The sequence below is a fragment of the Heptranchias perlo genome, chromosome 37 (genome assembly GCF_035084215.1).
Source record: "Heptranchias perlo isolate sHepPer1 chromosome 37, sHepPer1.hap1, whole genome shotgun sequence".
In the NCBI taxonomy this organism is placed as follows: domain Eukaryota; kingdom Metazoa; phylum Chordata; class Chondrichthyes; order Hexanchiformes; family Hexanchidae; genus Heptranchias; species Heptranchias perlo.
In genome coordinates, this window is record NC_090361.1 from 10,288,004 (window position 1) to 10,298,892 (window position 10,889).

Here is a 10,889-nt window from a genome sequence, read left to right on the forward strand (position 1 = left end):
AAGACTGACGCAAACAGGCATTCCAATGTATTGGGAAATTTCAGAACTTCAGAGAATATGCTACCACCAATAAGAAAGAAAGAACTTGCATTTATAAAGTGCATTTCATCACCCAAAGTGCTTTACAACCAATGAAGTACTTTTGAAGTGTAGTCACCGTTTAGAAAACGTAGCAGCCAATCTGCGCACAGCAAGATCCCACAAACAGCAATGTGATAATGGCCAGATAATCTGTTTCTCTTATGGTGTTGGTTGAGGGATAAATGTTGACCAGGACATGGGGGAGAATTCCTCTGCTCTTCTTCGAAATAGTGCCATGGCTTCTTTAACATCCACCCGAGAGAGCAGACGGGGCCTCGGCTTAACGTCTCATCCGAAAGACAGCACCTCTGACAGGTGGGTATAAAAATTCCCAAGGTATTATTGAAAGAAAAGCAGGTGAATTCTCCTGGTGTCCTGGCCAGTATTTAACACTCAACCAACATCACCAATAACAGGTTATCTGGTTATTCCTTGCTGTGCGTAAATTGGCTGACACATTTTCCTAAATAACAACAATGACTAACTTCAAAAGGAGTTCATTGGCTTTGGGGTGTCCTGAGGTCTGACTGCTGCCTGTATCCTAATTCGCACCGAGTCCCATTCACCCATCAACCCTGTGCTCGCTGACCTACATTGGCTCCCGGTCCGGCAAAGCCTTGATTTTAAAATTCTTATCCTTGTTTTCAAATCCCTCCATGGCCTCATCCCTCCCTATCTCTGTAACCTCCTCCAGCCCTACAACCCTCCGAGATCTTTGCGCTCCTCTATTTCTGGCCTCTTGCACATCCCCAATTTTCATCACTCCACCTTTGGCGGCCATGCCTTCAGCTGCTTGGGTCCCAAGCTCTGGAATTCCCTGCCTAAACCTCTCCGCCTTCTACCTCTCTCTCCTCCTTTAAGATGCTCCTTAAAACCATCCTCTTTGACCAAGCTTTTGGTCACCTGTCCTAATATCTCCTTATGTGGCTCGGTGTCAAATTTTGTCCAATAACCATCCTGTAAAGTGCCTTGGGATGTTTAACTACATTAAAGGTGCCAAATAAATGCAAGTTGTTGTTGAGGTCATGAAAGGCACTGTATGAAAGGCGTTACATAAATACAAGTTATTTTTCTTTCTTTCGATGTTCTCCCCCCTCCAATTTTTCCACTCCTCTCCTGAAGACACTGATTCATGTCACCCCACCGTGGGTTCTCCTCCAGTACCACACCCTAGTGGCCACTGTTCAGGTGCAAGGCTAAACGGTGAGCATCAGTAGGAGGTTCAGTTGTGGTAGGGCGTCACCGCAGTGCCTGATCCTGTTCTGTTTATGTCCACACACACGCTCATTCTAACAGGAATCATTGCGTAGCAATTGAGCAGGAACCCTGGCTGATTTCTTCTTCCTGAGTCCAATTATAGCACCTGAACCAAGATCGGCCAACTCAGGACATCAAAGGGAGCCGAATCTGGGATCTTCAGGTCTGTGTGACACACAGGTCCAACCTCTAGCATCATAACCCCTACTCCCTCTCCCTCCCTCTCGCCAAAAAGTCATCCACACCATGATTATGGACAGACAGTTTTTGCCTCTGGAAGTGCTGAATGGTACACATCATGTTCTGGAATGAGCCCAAAGAAAAGTCTATCCACAGATTGTCCCCTGTAGGCACAACACCCAGCATACAGCCTAATGGGATTTCATTGGTTTAGGGTTGGTGTGGATAGTAAAATTCATAAATAGTTCCAGCACAGCCTTGTGCTCGTCCCCCTAATAACTACATGTCAAACTGCAGCCTCATAATTACTCCGTGAGCCTGAGCTAAAGGACCTTTCCTCTGAAGATCGAATACATGCAACGGCAGTCTTCACTTCACTGCACTCTTATCTTCCTGATTGACATGGAATTTACAGCACAGAAACAGGCCATTCGGCCCAACTGGTCCAACACGAGCCTCCTCCGAACCCTACTTCATCTAACCCTATCAGCATATCCTTCTATTCTTTTCTCCCTCATATACTTATCCAGCTTCCCCTTAAAGGCATCGATGCTATTTGCCACAACTTCTCCTTGTAGTAGCAAGTTCCACATTCTCACCACTCTCTGGGCAAAGACGTTTCTCCTGAATTTCTTATTGGATTTATTAGTCACTATCTTATATATATCACCCCTAGTTTTGGACTCCCCACAAGTGGAAACACCTTCTCTACGTTTACCCTATTAAACCCATTCATAATTTTAAAGACCTCTATTACGTCACCCCTCAGCCTTCTCTTTTCTAGACCATAGGGGGACGAAAGGAAATGTGTGATGGGCCTAAATCACTGGAGAAGGTGCAATAAAGATTTACAAGAATGATATCAGAACTGAGAGGGTACAACTAGCAGGAAAGACTGATCAGGCTGGGGATCTTTACTCCAGATGGGATTGAATCGTACCCTTTAACCCTGTATATATTGTACATGCACAGGAGCTGAAACTGAGACAAACACGAGACATACAGCAACCAGACTGGAGTGAATTGTTCGCTTTAACCCAGCGTGTACTGTACATGTACAGGAGCTGACGCTGAGACACAAGCAAGCCGTACAGTACCAGACGGGTGTGAATCATTCCCTTTTACCCGCTGTGTACTGTATGTATATCTTTGGAAGGGGATTTAGTGAGCCATAATTCAAACATGTGACCTTTGCCTTCCACACATTAGCACCAGCCTGTAATTTATGAACATAAAATTTCTGTTTACAAAAGGTGTGAATGATACAGATTAGCAAACATGGCAGCGAAGTTTCGTGTCCAAGTTGACAAAGATGTTTTTTGAAGAATTTAAACTCTTTCTGTACATCTTTTTTTAATGTATATATATATAAACTAAATCAAGAAAAACTCAAATTTTTGACCAAAACCGTTCAAAACAGCCTCCAGAATTGCCCTGCACTCTCTCTCCACAAGGCAACAGCAGTTCCTGAAGCAATAAGAAGGGAAAGAATTTTTATTTGCCTCTTCCCAGCTTTCCAAAACGTTGTTTGCTGCTACTTTAACCCTTTAAGTCCTCCCCGGCACAGCAGCCAACAATGCTGACTCACGACTTTTAACCGTCTCTCTCTTCTCCCCTCCCTCCTCAAATTGTTCAGCCCCCTTTTAAAGGGGGCTTCCCTTTCTGACAAAGGGTCTACACAAGCAACGACTCGCATTTATATCAACCCATCGGTATCAGTAAGTCCCTGCAGCAGGTTTTGCAGATCGGATAAATGAAACTCGAGGGTGAGGAGCTGGCAGAACAGACAGAAGGGACGAGCTGATAAAGCAAGTTGAAAAGAAATATTTAGACAGTTATTTAGAGCGGGAGGGAGAAGGTATGTGAGAGGGTTTTGGGTGAGAGGTCTGGATGGCTGAAAGAACTGCCACTAATGATGGAATGAAAAAGACGAGGCACATTACACCTAGAACTCTGACCTGCCTTTTCAGGTGCTGATTGATCTGCTGTGGATTTCCAGCATTTTAAGGTTTCAGTCTTTAACAACAGTTTGTCTGCTGTCCTCTAACTGGACACTTGGTGCTAAAAATAAAGATAGAACGAACTTGCACCTTTCACGACCTCAAGACATCCCAAAGCTCTCCACAGCCAATTAAGTTCTTTTGAAGTGTAGTCACTATTGTAAGGAAAGGCGGTTGCCATTTTGTACACAGCAAGATCCCACAAACAGCAATATGATAATGACCAAATAATCTGTTTTGGTGATGTAGGTTGAGGGATTTGGGTGTCCTTGTACACGAAATACAGAAAGTTAACATGCAGGTATAGCAAGCAATTAGGAAGGCAAATGGTATGTTGGCCTTTATTGCAAGGGGGTTGGAGTACAAAAATAAGGAAGTCTTGCTGCAATTGTACAGGGTTTTAGTGAGACTACACCTGGAGTACTGTGTTCATTTTTGGTCTCCTTACCTAAGGAGGGATATACTTGCCTTGGAGGCGGTGCAACAAAGGTTTACTAGATTGGTTCCTGGGATGAGAGGGTTGTCCTATGAGGAAAGATTGAGTAGAGTGGGCCTATACTCTCTGGAGTTTAGAAGAATGAGCGGTAATCTCATTGAAACATATAAGATTCTAGGGTAGATGCTGAGAGGATGTTTCCCCTGGCTGGAGAGTCCAGAACTAGGGGACATAGTCTCAGGATAAGGGGTCGGACATTTAGGACTGAGATGAGGAGGAATTTCTTCACTGAGAGGGTCGTGAATATTTGGAATTCTCTAGTATCCCAGAGGACTGTGGATGCTCAGTCGTTGAGTATATTCAAGACTGAGATCGATAGATTTTTGGATTCTAAGGGAATCAAGGCATATGGGGATCGGGCGGAAAAGTGGAGTTGAGATCAAAGATCAGCCATGATCTTGTTGAATGGCGGAGCAGACTCGAGGGGCCTTATGGCCTACTCCTGCTCCTATTTCTTATGTTCTTATAAATATTGGCCAGGACACCAGAACTCCCTAGCTCTTCTTTAAATAGTGCCATGGGATCTTTTATGTCCCCCTGAGAGGGCAGAAGGGGCTTCGGTTTAACATCTCATCCAATAAAAAGATAAGAGGGATAGATCTTGACATTGTACAATGGTGCAAAACGGGTGATAACGAGTCGGCAGCCTCTTTTACATTTCTCTCGGTTGACTCCAATGGAAACAAAAATGGGGAAAGATGTAAAACGGGCTGCCGACTCACTATCACCATTGCACAAAGTCAAGATCTACCCCAAGGTGCTTAAAATATTTACAGGAGTCACATGGAGAAACAGTCATTCTGAAGAGCCAAAGCTGCTTTAAAAATGCTGTTCACATTCTGACCTGAGCTGCTGTTATTGTTCCTGTAATGCTTGTGCAGGTGTGTAGGCCACGTGCAAAGGAGGAGGATCTGTGTTTAGCCAATGGTGAACCGAACTGTCACCTCCGAAGTCGACTATTCCAATGCTCTGCTGGCTGGTTTCTCCCATCCTCCACTCTCCATAAACTTCAGCTTATCCAAAACTCTGCTGCCCCTATCCTATCCTAGGATCATAGAATCATAGAATGGTTACAGCATGGAGGGAGGCCATTCGGCCCATCAAGTCCGTGCCGGCTCTCTGCAAGAGCAATCCAGCTAGTCCCACTCCCCCGCCCTTTCCCCGTAGCCCTGCAAATTTTTTCCCTTCAAGTACTTATCCAATTCCCTTTTGAAAACCACAATTGAATCTGCCTCCACTCACCCCTCAGACAGTGCATTCCAGATCTTAACCACTCACGGTGTAAAAAAAGTTTTTCCTCATGTCGCCTTTGGTTCTTTTGCCAGTCTCCTTAAATCTATGTTCTCTGGTTCTTGACCCTTCCGCCAATGGAAACAGTTTCTCTCGATCTACTCTGTCTAGACCCTTCATGATTTTAAATACCTCTATCAAATACCCTCTATCAAAGCTGCTGTAAGGAGAACAACCCCAGCTCCTCCAGTCTATCCACATAACTGGAGTCCCTCATCCCTGGAACCATCCTAGTAAATCTCTTCTGCACTCTCTCTAAAGCCTTCACATCCTGCACTAAGTCCCGCTCGCCAATCATCCTTGCCCTTACTGATCTACATTGGCTCCCAAAACCCGAAAGCTTCCAATTTTAAAAAGTGTGGTGATTGCCTGCACTGCTCTGCTTCTGTATCCCTCTGCCACCCGCACATTTCAAATCAGGGTTGTTTAGGAAGGAGCTCCTGATTTCTCCTGACAGTGAGCTTCCCCAGGAAGTTCGCAACGTTTCCACCTCCTACTGCTGCCTACCAGAGCTCGATCCAAAATTAGGAGTTGGGTTTGCACAGGAAGTTAAAAAATAGCCATGGTATAAAAAGCTGGAAGCAGAGAGAGACTGCGGTCAGAATCTGTGTGCGATTGACCACATAACTGAACGGAGACTGAGTGAAAGTCAGAAATCCTTTCTTGGCATATTTAAATGCCTTTTTCCTAATTCCCCACAGCCCACCCCATCCTCCTTGGGAGACTGGAATGATCCAGACCTGAAGATCCTCCACACTCGGCCTTAATATTGACTGTTGGTTGACTTGTGCCATGAGCAGCGTGAGAGGTGATGCCTCCCCAATCCCAGAGGCAAATGGTTCTGGCCTCCTTCAGTTGGCCTAGTATATAAAATTATGGAATCATACAGCACAGAAGGAAGCCATTCAGCCCATCATACCTGTGTCGGCTCTTTGAGAGAGCTATCCAATTAGTACCACTCCCCTGCTCTTTCCCCATAGCCCTGCAATTATTTCCCCTTCAAGTATTTATCCAATTCCCTTTTGAAAGTTACTATGAATCTACTTCCACCACCCTCTCAGGTAGTATTAGTAGTAGTACTATTATTACGGTAGATACACAAAACTTATCTCACAGAGATCACAGATGTTAAGGTGTACCTAAACGGGGATTTGAATGAGGGTTGGCTTGTCATTAGAGTTTATTGTTGTAGAATGACAGCCACTTCACTTCCCCTTTCCGTCTCCCCAGAGTTACCAGGACAATATTGACAATGAAACTTGGGTAACTCTCTTTCTGTTCGGTGACCACGTCATCCAAACCCTGAGGTGTATGAGTACCATGGGTCATATGCCAGCCAGCGCTATCCTGGATATCATATCTACCTGACAGAGAATAGGCCAGTAAGCAATTGACAATTATTCATCAAACACCATCTAACGTCAAGTGCACAGAGCAGCGAGCCAGTGAGTGTGCGGACAGCTCCTGCTCACACGAACATTCACCAATGCCTTCGCACACCAGCTAACTCCTCAATCTCCTCCTTTCCCCTTGCTGAAGCACCTGCTTCTCTGGATACAGTTCCACAGGCACCTGTGACCCTCTGTTACTTGGTACCTCGGCCGGGTGAGCATTCTTCATGTGTGAGTGTCGACAGGCTGTGGGGAACACCATAACCAGGCCTAATCCTGCTCTCAGCTGAGGTCCTTTGTCCAAATTTCTATCTTACACAGGTCTCCATTATTCATTGTCTCTTATCTACAAGAGAGAAACTGAGAGAGAAAGAAAAAGAAATAGAGAAAGAGACTGAACAAGAAAGAAAGTGAGTGAGCCATAAAAAACACATCAAAGGGTGGAAGAAGAGGAGAAAGAAAGGGGCACCAAAATAGGTGGCATTCCCGTTACGTTGGGGTCCCACCTCCAATGGATGCCAGAGATGGGGAAATTCATCCTGTGGAATATCGCTGAGAGTAATTGGCTCCTCCCACGCACTGTGCCACTCATCCCCCACTACCAAAAAATGTTCACGTTGCAGATAACTGATCAAGCCATCGATGACATAGAGTGTGGAGAGATTGAATGAAGAAGGGGTGAGGGTGGAGAGATTGAATGGAGAAGGGGCGAGGGTGGATATATTGAATGGAGAAGGGGTGAGTGTGGATATATTGGATGGAGAAGGGGTGAGTGTGGAGATATTGAATGGAGAAGGGGTGAGTGTGGAGATATTGAATGGAGAAGGGGTGAGTGTGGATATATTGGATGGAGAAGGGGTGAGTGTGGAGATATTGAATGGAGAAGGGGCGAGGGTGGATATATTGAATGGAGAAGGGGTGAGTGTGGAGATATTGAATGGAGAAGGGGTGAGTGTGGATATATTGAATGGAGAAGGGGTGAGTGTGGATATATTGGATGGAGAAGGGGTGAGTGTGTAGAGATATTGAATGGAGAAGAGGTGAGTGTGGAGAGATTGAATGAAGAAGGGGCGAGGGTGGAGATATTGGATGGAGAAGGGGTGAGTGTGGATATATTGAATGGAGAAGAGGTGAGTGTGTAGATATTGGATGGAGAAGGGGTGAGTTTGTGGAGATATTGAATGAAGAAAGACAGTCACACAACAGTTTTAATGTGTCAATCAATATCTTGTTCTTGATCTTGATCTTTGTCAGGAGGAACTGGCTGGCTGGTGGGATAGAACACAGACTTAATTTTCTCAGGGCGGGGTACAGAGAGCTTTATTTTCATCTGATGCGATTTACCTGCCCTAGCAGCGCTCGATGCTGCCACTGATTGTGAAGAAGCATAAAGTGTAAAGAATGAATTACGTATGTGGGCCAGATTAACAACCTCCCACTTGGAAGAAGTTGAAAGTAATGCATCAGGCAATTAAAGGTCTCAGATTCATCCAGTGGGCTTTACACAAGTGCTGTACTCAATCTGGGGTATCAGCCACTCACCAAGTGGAGGGCAGAACGCCATAGTCTCAAAAGAGTAGCACATCAGAAAAGTACAGGGCTCGGATGGATAGCAACAGAGCTTGGATTTAAAGCCATCTCTCAGCTGGCCTGATTGCAAGCCATAGCTGAGTAGCCTGCTTAGAGCTTCCTAAAGGTACACAGGAGACGTCTTTCATGAACGCAATGTCAAATTTCTGGGGTTGCCCAAAAGCAGAAAGTGCTAACTCTTTAAAGAGTAATTGATACTTTTTTAATTCCAACCACCCACCGGCCACCAGATATCTGTCCTCCTCTGACTCTGCCTGGGGTACAGTTTCACACTGTTGCCTGATACCTTACCCAAGTAATCATTCTTCATGTTGAATGTTGGTAAGATATCAGACAATGAATGGGCATCACAGTCTAGTCTGATCCTGTCCTCATCTGACGCTGACACATTCGCCACACTTAGCGGCCAATTTCTTATTTGCCATTGGAGCCATCCACATAGTGCACTTACTGTCGAGAGCACCTCGCATTGTAAGGGAGGGGAACTCCTCCCCTCCGAGGGCATTCTACAACGACAACAGCAACAACTTGCATTCATATAGCACCATTATCAGAGGAAAAAACATCTCAAGGCGCTTCACAGAAGTGTGACCAGACAAAAATGGATGCTGAGTCAAAGAAGGAGATGTTGGGAGGGCTGACCGAAAGCTTGGACAAAGGGGTGGGTTTTACGGAGGACCTTAAAAGGAGAGGAGAGGTAGAGGGGTTTAGGAAGGAATTCTAGATCGTGGTGCCTAGATGGATGACAGCATGGTCACCAATGGGGGATGGTGAAGGGAGTGGGGAGAAATAAGAGGGGAGGGGGCCTGCACAAGGGGATGTGAATGTTTATGGGCTGCCACTGAAATGCCAATATACACAGGACTGCATCCCTATTGGCTCTATAGAGACCAGAGCCACACTGCAAGCAAAATCAGAGAGCTTATCTCAAGAGAACTGGAATACAAAGGGGTGGAAGTTATGTTACAGCTGTACAGAGCTCTGGCTGGACCCCATCTGGAGAACTGCATTCAGTTCTGGGCATCGCACCTCAGGAAGGATATATTGGCCTTGGAGGGGGTGCAGTGCAGATTCACCAGAAAGATACCTGGGCTAAAAGGGTTAAATTATGAGGACCTGTTGCATAGACTAGGCTTGTATTCCCTTGAATATAGAAGATTAAGGGGTGGTCTGATTGATGTGTTTAAGGTGGTCAAAGTAGTTGATAGAGTAGACAGAGAGAAACTATTTCCTCTGGTGGGGGAATCCAGAACAAGGGGGCATAATCTTAAAATTAGAGCTAGGCTGTTCAGGGGTGATGTCAGAAAGCACCACGCAAAGGGGAGTGGAAATCTGGGACTCTCTCCCCCAAAAAGCTATTGAGGCTGGTGGTCAATTGAAAATGTCAAAACTGAGATTGATAGAATTAGGGTATTAAGGGTAACGGAACCAAGGCGGGTAAATGGAGTTAAGATACAGATCAGCCATGATCTAATTGAATGGCGGAACAGGCTCGAGGGGCTGAATGGCCCACTCCTGTTCCTATGAGCAGCCCTCATAGGTGAGGGGTGTCTATGTGGACTACTGACCCAGCAACCTAACCAATAACAGGATTAGACACTAGGTTTTTTAAATTAAGGGATTGAGTTCCTTGAGGAAATTCTGTACAGAACTGCAGGAAGGTGACTTCACTCTCTTGACTGCTCCTTAGAAGCAGAGCATGGAGGTTGAAGACATAAGGAAAAGCCAAGTTAATTAGTGACTACACTGTCACAGCAATGCAGGTACACTGAGGCACTGTGCTGCAGAATGTTAGCACAGGGGTCTCTTCTTCTTTCTCACCCACAATTCCCGACATATTACCAAGAATTGCTCCACTTGCTACGGGGAGGAGCGTTAATGCATTTGCGAGGGTTTCCTCTGTTCAGCAATTTTTAGCGAAATCATAAAAGAACACGCTTTAGATACTGCTGAGTATAGTGAGCACAGTAACCCTCACCACAACCCGAGACCCCAATCTCGAGTAACCCTCACCACATCCCGAGACCCCAATCTCGAGTAACCTTCACCCTATATGGAGACCCCAATCTCGAGTAACCCTCACCACATCCTGAGAATCCAATCTCAGTGGAGTTAACCGGTGGTCACTGTTCAGATGGTACGACTCTCTTCCTGAGGACCAGTTGAAGAGCAGAGCAGCAGAGTAAAATGGCAGACCCTCCACAGTTATTTTTACACTTACCATAACCCAGTGCTCTGTTAGTGTTTCAAGTTCTCCTCAAAGCAGTAACTCTCTAGTACCTTATCCAAGTGACTATTCTTTATGTGTGAGGTGGGACAGTGATTGTTGGGGGCTATTCCCCATGTGGGCTATTGTAGGGAATCCCAATTTTGTTCATACCTGATGCGCACACATGTGCACTAGGGAGCGGTCAGGAGTCCAAACCCTGGTTGTATTTTCCCCTCCTTAGCGTGAGCAAAACGAAGCCAACCATGCAGGGCTATGGGAAAAGAGCAGGGGAGTAGGCCTAATTGGATAGCTCTTTTAAAGAGCCGGCATAGGCACTGTGGGCCGAATGGCCTGCTTCTGTGTTGTAAGATTCGATGATTCCACGTGGGGACAAA